Consider the following 9,424-nt stretch of genomic DNA (forward strand, 5'->3'; position numbering starts at 1 on the left):
TTTCATTGGTAAACTAATTCAACAAAACCAATTGCAATTCTTGTTGATATAATTATATGTTGTTAGTGGGAAATTCCATTATCTTAGACTTTTATTACATTGGTATTGTTATTTAGAATTAGAAAACAACCGAATTGAAATACATTGTTTCTTGAGTAGTTAATTGAACAACGCTATACTTTAATTCTGCCTCCCTGTGAATCGACCCGTAATCGTGCTACAACACCCGTACACTTGCGGCATTAAAATAAAACCACAACAATTTAATGCCAGGACAATCATATATCTCCATGGATTTAAGTGATGATAAGCAGCTCTACATTGTGGTAGCCCTTCTAAATTCTTACAATCATGGAGCACCAGGTGTTCAAGGAAATTCAAGTGTAGCATCCCTTTAGGAAGACTTTTCATTCTCTTAAGACTAGAGAACTTGAATTTCCTAAGTGATCTATGAAATGATTTCCAAGGCTCCTCATCTTCTTCCTTGATGATATCAATTGCTGGTTGTAGTCCAATGTCAGCTCCTGCAAGACAGTGAGATGCTCCAACCCAGAAAGTCTTTGTATAAACTCGCAGTTTTTAATTGCAAGATGTTGAATCAAGCACCAAATCTCACCTTGATGAAGGTGAGTTTGATCACCTCGTAGCATACTGATTGGCTTGCACATTGGAGGGTGATAGTCTGTGTGCAAAGGGGTATGGCAACTTATGTTTTGGATCACTTGATGAAGTGATCAAAGTGGGAGACTTTGTGTGCCTTGATGAAGGCAAGGGCGTGCTCATGGAAGGTCTCAAAGGTGGCTCGAGTGGTCGAGCATGTAGGGCTCGATCGAGCCACAAGACAGAAGCCGAACAGTGACCTCAGAACAGGCGCTTGACCGGTCGAGCCAAACCTGCTCGGGTCGAGCAACATGCAGCAGGCAGCCAGCAGCCCACAATACGCGATTCTGTTTTGTTCCGATTTTTTGTGGGCTTTAAGCGCTTTTGTCCTAGGTTATTCTAATATGTTTTAGGACTATATAAGGAGTCTTTGAACATCATTAGAGCATAGGAGAGACATATACAAGAGAGTAAAACTAGGGTTCACATCATAAGAGTTCTTCCTCTTTGTATATGCATATTTGTGAGAGATTGAAGGAAAGGTTCAATTTTTGCTTCGGGAGATTATTCTTAAAGCTTTGTAAGGTGAGTCATTAGTATAAATGAGTTTATATTAATGATAAGATACTTTCTTTGAGGGGGAGGTATCTTTAGATACCTCATATATTGTGTGTTGTTGCCATTGTTATTGCTTGCTCTGTTTTTAGAGTTTACTTTGCATTAGTTTTATTTATTGTTCTTCACTAATTATCATAGCCCATCCACAACACAAGAGTTAAAGAGGGAAGAACAGCAACTCTTCTCAAATTCCTTCTTGAATTCTGAAAAACTCTTTACCTCCCAATCTATATATAATTGGATATGGTGAGTCCAGTAAGACAAAATGTGCGTACTGATTTTAGATCATTCACCCTGTTTTTTTATAACAACATCAACTTGTGAATTCTCGCAAGTTATCAGCAAGTTTTCGTTGATTTTATTCAAATTCAGATTTTCCAATCTTGGGCAAACAAGATTTGAAGCAAATTTACCACAACGTTCGATATGCAACTAAGGAAGACATGGAAGTTGAAGCTCCGACAAAAATGATGTAAATTCGGGGCAGACTGCCATTGATAAAAAGGAGAGACGGGGAAATGCATTCAATCTCTTATTTCCCTTCCACCATCCTTCTAGCTTAGACATCCACCTAATTTCTAGAGATTCAAGGGAAGGAAAGAATTATGCTACTTCTTTTGTGTCACTGCTACTGTTGTTGCTTATTACTTCCTCCAAATACTCCACACTATTCAACATATTAAGAAACAATGACATTGTATGATCTCAATACGAACAAGATGATGTGGCAATACGAAGGAGACTTGTGACGACCATGGTATTGTTGTACCTATGTACCATTGCAAGGCTAACCCCTTAAGATTTGGAGGTAGCTGCAGTTTTTTCAGCACATCTTCATGGTCAGTACAATGATCTTCAAATTCAATATTAAGATATGAGAGATGTTTCATGTTTTTCAAATTAATTCCTTCTGTTTCACTCACTCGATCCACATTCCCATAAATTTTTCTGATTTTGATATGCAGTTCTCCTTTTATCCCAGTGAAAGCTTGTTTATATTTTGAGTACTGCATTTGAATCTCCATAACCAACAACAAAACATGGTAAAACTGCAAGATTTGTCAACTTTTCCGTACTTAAGGAATACCGATCAACGAACCACAATGAGTTATGTCCAAGTGCCTTAGGTAGTCTTATACAATGTAGAATCAATGTTTCAAGATTGTATAGTCTTGTAATCGAATCAGGGAGTGACACCAAATTTGCAGACTCCAATTTAATAAACCTTAAAAGCAATAAATTGTCCAAGGAAGAAGGCAAACTTAAACAAGGAGAACACAGGGCCAACGCCCTTAAAGCCATCATGTCCTCCACTAGTTTATCAGTTAAATCCCTAGAAAAGTAAGAACGAATACGAGTATTACACGTTAAGTGTCCTTCATATTCATTATCAACATACACATGACGTATTTTTTCTTCCAAATTTGTTATTCTTGAACTTACAACACAAGTTTCCTCTCCACTCATTTTCAAAGCAAAATCATGCATGAAGTCATGCAAAGTCAAAAATAATTCCTCAGCGGCATCTTCCATAGTTTGACCTCTTAAAAATGGCACTATATAGCCTTGTGCCACCCAAAGACTAATCAACATCTCCTTATCCATTTCAAAATCCTTGGAAAATACCGAACAATAAGTAAAACAACTTTTTAATAAACATGTAAGATCATAGTAAAAATCACCGAATCCCCTAGAACTGGGATCTAAGATGTTTCTGTTTTCATCACTAGCACTAGGATACAGCACATCTAAGATGTTTCTCTCTTCATCACTAGTACTAGGACCAAACAGATCTAAGATGTTTCTCTTTACACCACAAGCATGCACTAGGATCTAAGATGCTTCTCTTTTCATCACTAGCACTAGGATCTAACAGATCTAAGAATATGTTCTTATCCGTACCATCCATCCCCATTATATCCATTGCCCATTGGATCAACAAAACACAATGGTTCTTCCGGCCTCCAAGCAGTGGGTGTATAGGATTTAAGCCTTAATATATTACTTCTACAATCTTCAGAAATAGCATCAAACCACTTCCTCATTTTCAGAACTGTATGAGGCATTTGCTTACCCTGACTCTTTGAGAACTTACCACGCTTGTTGCCATCGAACTTATTATTGAACTTTGCCAGAGTGAAGAATTCATCGAACAAATCATCAGCATCATAAACAGGAGCCACGAGATCTGAAACATAGCGTCGTTGATCCACTGAAAGGTCGCGCTTGTTCATAGCGTCTAGGAGCACACTTCTGATGAATACGACGGTGTTACTGTATTCTTCAAGCTCGGAATTGAAGCCCATTAACCTACTAATATCGTTGAACAACTCACTCGCAATCACTTCAATGAGTTTCTGAACAATTAAGAGTGCATAACCAGTCATAATGTAATTAAATTTAGGAAAATTAAACAAATGATGTGATATGTGGCGTTTCAAAAGTAAGGAATAAGATAGGCTTGGCTTGGCAAAGAAATTGAGTTATGAGGGATAACAATGAGAGCTACAAATAAGCACATAGAAGTTTCCACACTCCACAATGATACCCTTGGTATTCTTTTTTTGCCAATGCCTTTTACACATTATTATTATACTTATTTTTTTTACCTAATTTTTTTATTTTTATTTTTATATGTATTTTATGTTTTGTTTTTAATTTTATGATTAAGAGTCAAGCTTGTATCATAAGATATAAGTTGCGGATTTAGTTTCAATCACCCCTTTCCGTTGCAAAAACCTACCATTTTAAAGATCAATCTTGAACCGGGAGACTCTTCGACCTACAATCTTTTTTTAGATATATGTTGCCTCCATCCTTCCTTTCTGAGACCTTGATCATAGTTTTTTTTATGTGCAGACATATAAAGTTTCAACATTGAAAGTTGGGTGGCAAATTCATATTTTAGGAACACAATTTTGATAAATTGTATCACAGGTCAGATTAATTTTAATTATATGTAATTACTTTAATTATTTGACTTTATTTTTTTATAGTAAATTAAATTAATACTTCCTTCGTTTCATATTAGTTACAATCTTTTTTATGTTATTCAATGCACTATTTAATCTTTAATATCTTAAATTATGTATAATAAAAAATTATAAAAAATGAATATTAATGATCATTACATTGAGACGAATCAAACAAGATCTTACTTGACTATATTTTAACTTATAAATTAAAAAATAATTGCAAATTAAATATGATGAATGAAAAGTGTAATAATCCTAATGTTGCAATTAAATTGAAAAGAGAAAAAGTATGAAGAAAAACTCGGTGCAACCCAAAGGTTAAAGATACCATTGCAATTTTTCAAAAATTTACTCCCTTTATTCGCATTATCTGTCATTTTGATACGTTTTATTTAATTTGTATTATTTTTTCAGGAAATATTTCACTGTTTTCTTTTAATCTCATTCATACATTTTAACTCTCTTTTAATTATATCCACATTAAACGAGAGTACGAGACCGTCTCAATCTGAGACGGTCATTATGGGCCAGCCCATAAACGCACGTGTATAACAACAACATTTCTCTTTCCTCCTTTTTTCCATTTTCCCAACATAGCTCTCTCATTTTTTTAACTTCCATAGTTAAAACATTCTCTTCTTTCCTTCTCCATTTTATTTCTTTTTTTGATTCTTGTCATTTTTTTTCCTCTTATGATTATTGATTCTTCCTCTTAATTCTTGCCATTTTTAAAAGATTTTGATTCTTCCTTTTCAAAATCCTTAAATAGTTCAACCATAACTTTTTAGTAGCTCTTTATGATTATTGATTTTGATTTTTCAAGAATCAAAAAATGAGAAATTAATTTAAAGCTAATTAAAATAATTTAGGATTGGAGATTACTTGCAAAGAGAATTGGATTAGAGGAAGAAGACAAGAACACAAAACCCTAAAAATTGTAATGTAGTCGTGAGATTGAAGATTGCGCTTTTATCATTGTTAAACACGTTTATATATATTTGTAAATAGTTCAAATTGAATATGTTAATAGTTAAATTATGATATATAAATTGACAATTGATGCTTTATAATCTAACTCAATTTTGAACGTATAAGTTTCAATTGTCGTTTTAAAAATAAGTACTTAAAGTCTATAAAGATATTGTATAAGTTTTAATTAGTTCAATTTGAATATGCTAATAGTTAAATTATGACATATAAATTAAAAATGATGTTTTATAATCTAACTCAATTTTGAACTTATTATCTTCAATTATCGTTTTAAAAATAAGTTATCACATTGTATAGATATATTGTATAACATTTAGTTCAAATTTAATATGTAATAGTAAAATTGTGACATGTAAAATGACAATTGATGTTTTATAATCTAATTCAATTTTAAACTTATAATCTTCGATTATCGATTTAAAGATAAGTATTCAGATTGAGTAGAGTTATTGCAACGCATTAAGTTCAAATTGAACATGTTAGAATTAAAATTGTGATATATAAATTGACATTAAATCCTCGTCAGCATTTCTTCGTAATGTCTGTAAAGTTATTTTCATGTCAAATTCATTCATTAAATCCTTAATTAGAGAGATGATTGGAGTTTTGAAGATGAAATGTCGATTTTTTTTTTATAATTCATTGAAGATTTTCAGAGATTTTGTAAAGAATTGCATGTGCAAATCTTTTTGTTCATTAAATCCTCCATAAGAGAGATCTTTGAAGTTTTGAAGATAAATTGTTGATTTTCTAATTTTTTGAATATTTTCAAAGATTATGTAAAGAATTGAATGAGCAAATCTTTTTGATTTTGTTTCTTGAATGTCGAGTTTAAGTTTGGCGGTTTTGAAATCAATTTCCGTGTTTAGTAAAATACTTCCTACAATCATAAATTTACGGCCACAAACTCTACTTTTAGAACTAGGTCGGGCAACATTAAATAAAATATATATTAAATATAACATATATTAAATAATAATAACATAAAAAATAAAATAATTTACTACAACATATATTAAATAATAATAACATAAAATAAAATAATTTAAGTACATAATATATATATATATATATATATATATATATATATATATATATATATATATATATATATATATATAATAAAATAAAATAATTTACTATACAACATATATTAAATAATACTAACTTAAAAAATAATTAAAATAAATAAGAGGTATTAATTATAGGTTTTTCTTTAATATTTTCTTTATTTTTTTTTGAAAAATTTCGAATCTATTAATTACTTGCCGAATCATATTCATGCTCATTTGTGATTTGATTTCAAGTTTTAGCTTGTTTTAATTTAGAGAGTGATTTTAGAAAGTTTGTAGAGAGATGTTAGAGTTTTAGAGTTTAAAAATCATGCAGGAATAATCTTAAAAATTCATTATATAAAAGGTAGCGATAAAATATAAAATATAAAATATAAAATTCATTAAATCCTCCATAATATCCAAAATAATTTGTTAAGTTCTGCACCGTGTCTTCTTTTAGTACGGTTGGTGACCCTACTTTATTTCTTTTGGGTATTTTGTGTCTTTGTATATTTAGTGGAATGTTCAAAATAAAATTATTATAGCCGACAAAGTAGATTAGAATTTTCTTCATATTAATTAAATGGTCAAATTTTAAAATAGTTTATTAAAATTATCAAAAAAACTACGTACTTTTGCTCATGTTGATGATTAATTGGGTGACTCAATTCAGTTTTAGTCAATGGGAGATGATGAATCAAGAGTATTGATTTGAATGTACGAGTTTGAAAAAGTTAAAAAGACAAATTTACGAGTCGCGAGATTTGTGGTGTCTCGCGAGAAAAGTCAAAGTTTCTGTTAAATACAATTTATTTATTGTTTTTTAGTTGGGTCATTTGATAAGATTCCAACATATACACATTAGTTGAAAATAATTTTTAAACCTAATTTCTTGAGTTTTATGTTAGCCATTCTCATTTTCACTATTTTCCCATTTATTTTTTTTAAAAATCACATAAAAATATGATTTGATTATAAAATTGATATTAAACTCTATTCGAAATTAACACTAACACAACGAACTAAAAATACTAATATAAAATAATATTCAAAAAAAATACTAAAATAAATTGATCACACTAGTACACATGACAAGTTCTTTCACAACACATTATACTAATTCATCTAACAAGATAATTATTAATTAATCAACCATTAAGATGTTACAAACCATTATCAAATCATAAATCCATTAAACTAAAAAATCCTTAACAAATTCGAACAACTCCCTAGTCTTAGATGGATCCTTCACATACATTCCATGACGACCACCTTTATCAAACATGGACTTTACATTCACCCCTCTTTTTTCCAACAATTGTACAAACTTCACGATCCGATCAAATAACGGGTCACCATCACAACCCGCAATACCCACCTGCCAACCCAAGTCATGAACCCGATCCAACAACTTCGACCCGCCACCTATAAGCGGGTTAGAATACTCATGATCCCGGGTCGCCCCAATAGGTAAAGCAAGATCCCATAATAAATCATTTATCTCTAATGGTAAAGCTTCATCATATTTTAACCGAAGCTCGGATTCAGTGCGCTTAACTCCACCAAAAAAAGGCTGGATCAAAATCATTGTTTTGATAATCAACGGCTGTATATCATTAATTAAAACAGATGCATTTAATCCAGCGTGATAGACTATATTACCCCCTGCACTCTCCCCCATCAGAACACAACGTGAGAAATCTCCATATTTAGTCAACCATTCGTCTTCACCTGTTTAACCCAAGTCAACGCCTCTAAAAAGTCGTCGTACTGACCAGGAAGCCGAGTTTCAGGAGCGAGTCTGTACTCAACCGAGATCACTAATGCAGTGAGTTGACTCGCCGCGTTGGAGCAGAACTCGTGAAAAACAGGGGAAGCTGGACTATGTAAGATAAATCCACCACCATGAGCAAATACAAGTATGGGAAGTTTCTTACCCGAATAAGACTCGGATCCGGATCCATTATCCGAAACATTTCTAGGGATAAAGATCCGAACCCATGTATTTTTTCCCGGGTTAAGAATCACATCTTTGGAAAGAGAAACAGAGGAGGAGTTTGTGGTAGAAGGAGGGACAGTAGGAAAGTATTGAGGAAGACGAGTGAGAGTACCGTTGGGATTTTGAATAATGTGAAGACGTTCAAATGGGTTATTTGGATCCGCATCCGGTTGGGTTGACATTTTTAGTGAGGGGGATTTTTTGGATTGGAGTTGGATTGAAATGAGCAAGATGAAAAGGGGAATCAAAACAAAAGTAGGTGTAGTTTTCATTTTTATTTGTTTTTCGTGGGGAAAATCAAGAGATGTAAAATTTAATTATAGAATGCTCATTGGCTCATTGCATTGATTACACACACTATTATTGTTCTTCTATCTTTAGTTTTCGTGGGGAAAATGAAAATGAAAATGAAAATCAAAACAATGGTAGATGTAGTTTTCATTTTTATTTGTGTTGATTTTTAATTATTAATTTTTTTGTTGGTTACAAAGTTAAAAAATGTATTTTAATAAATAACTTTTTTGATAGCTGAAAATTTCACTTTTAAATAAAAATGAAATAACAAAGAAAATTAGATTTTTTTTTTCAATGACTTTTAGCTTGCTGGGTTATTTTTTTCTAATAAATGGTCTTTTAAATCAACACCTATCACATAAGAATTAAAGAAAAAACTTTTTAATCATTAAGTTAATCTATAATTTTTAAATCAACACGATTTAAATTAGCTGATTGCTATCTATTAAAATTGGTCTTTTCATGATAAATAAGACTTTTTATTTAATGATTTTTCTAAAAAGCATTTATTGATATTTAAGGTAAAAAAAAAATGCAAACTTAAAAAAAAAATTTGCAAATTAGAGTATTAAAGTTTTGAACTTTTGCGAATTACAGCTCTTAATATTTATTTTTTTGAATTACAATCATTAAAGTGTTAAAAACTATAACGTTCAGGCCAAATTATTATAATAAAAAAAAAACAACACCTTTTGCATTTATTAAAATTATTATTATTATTATAACTTTTGCATTTATTTTTTTGAACTTTTTTGTGCGACTGCTCTTTTAAATTTTTTTTTTTTTTTTTTAAATTTTCGAATTCTTAAAATTCAATACTACTACACTAATTATTATAATAAAATATATTACTCCCTCCGTTCCTATTTGTTTTTCCACTTTGGGTATTTCAC

General features: G+C 31.0%; 1 pseudogene; it reads right to left on the reverse strand.

Moving 5' to 3' along the window:
* Positions 1-7,277: 7,277 nt before the first annotated feature.
* Positions 7,278-8,720, reverse strand: LOC130807018 (carboxylesterase 1-like; annotated as a pseudogene).
* Positions 8,721-9,424: the final 704 nt, after the last annotated feature.

The sequence above is a fragment of the Amaranthus tricolor genome, chromosome 2 (assembly GCF_026212465.1).
Source record: "Amaranthus tricolor cultivar Red isolate AtriRed21 chromosome 2, ASM2621246v1, whole genome shotgun sequence".
NCBI lineage: Eukaryota > Viridiplantae > Streptophyta > Magnoliopsida > Caryophyllales > Amaranthaceae > Amaranthus > Amaranthus tricolor.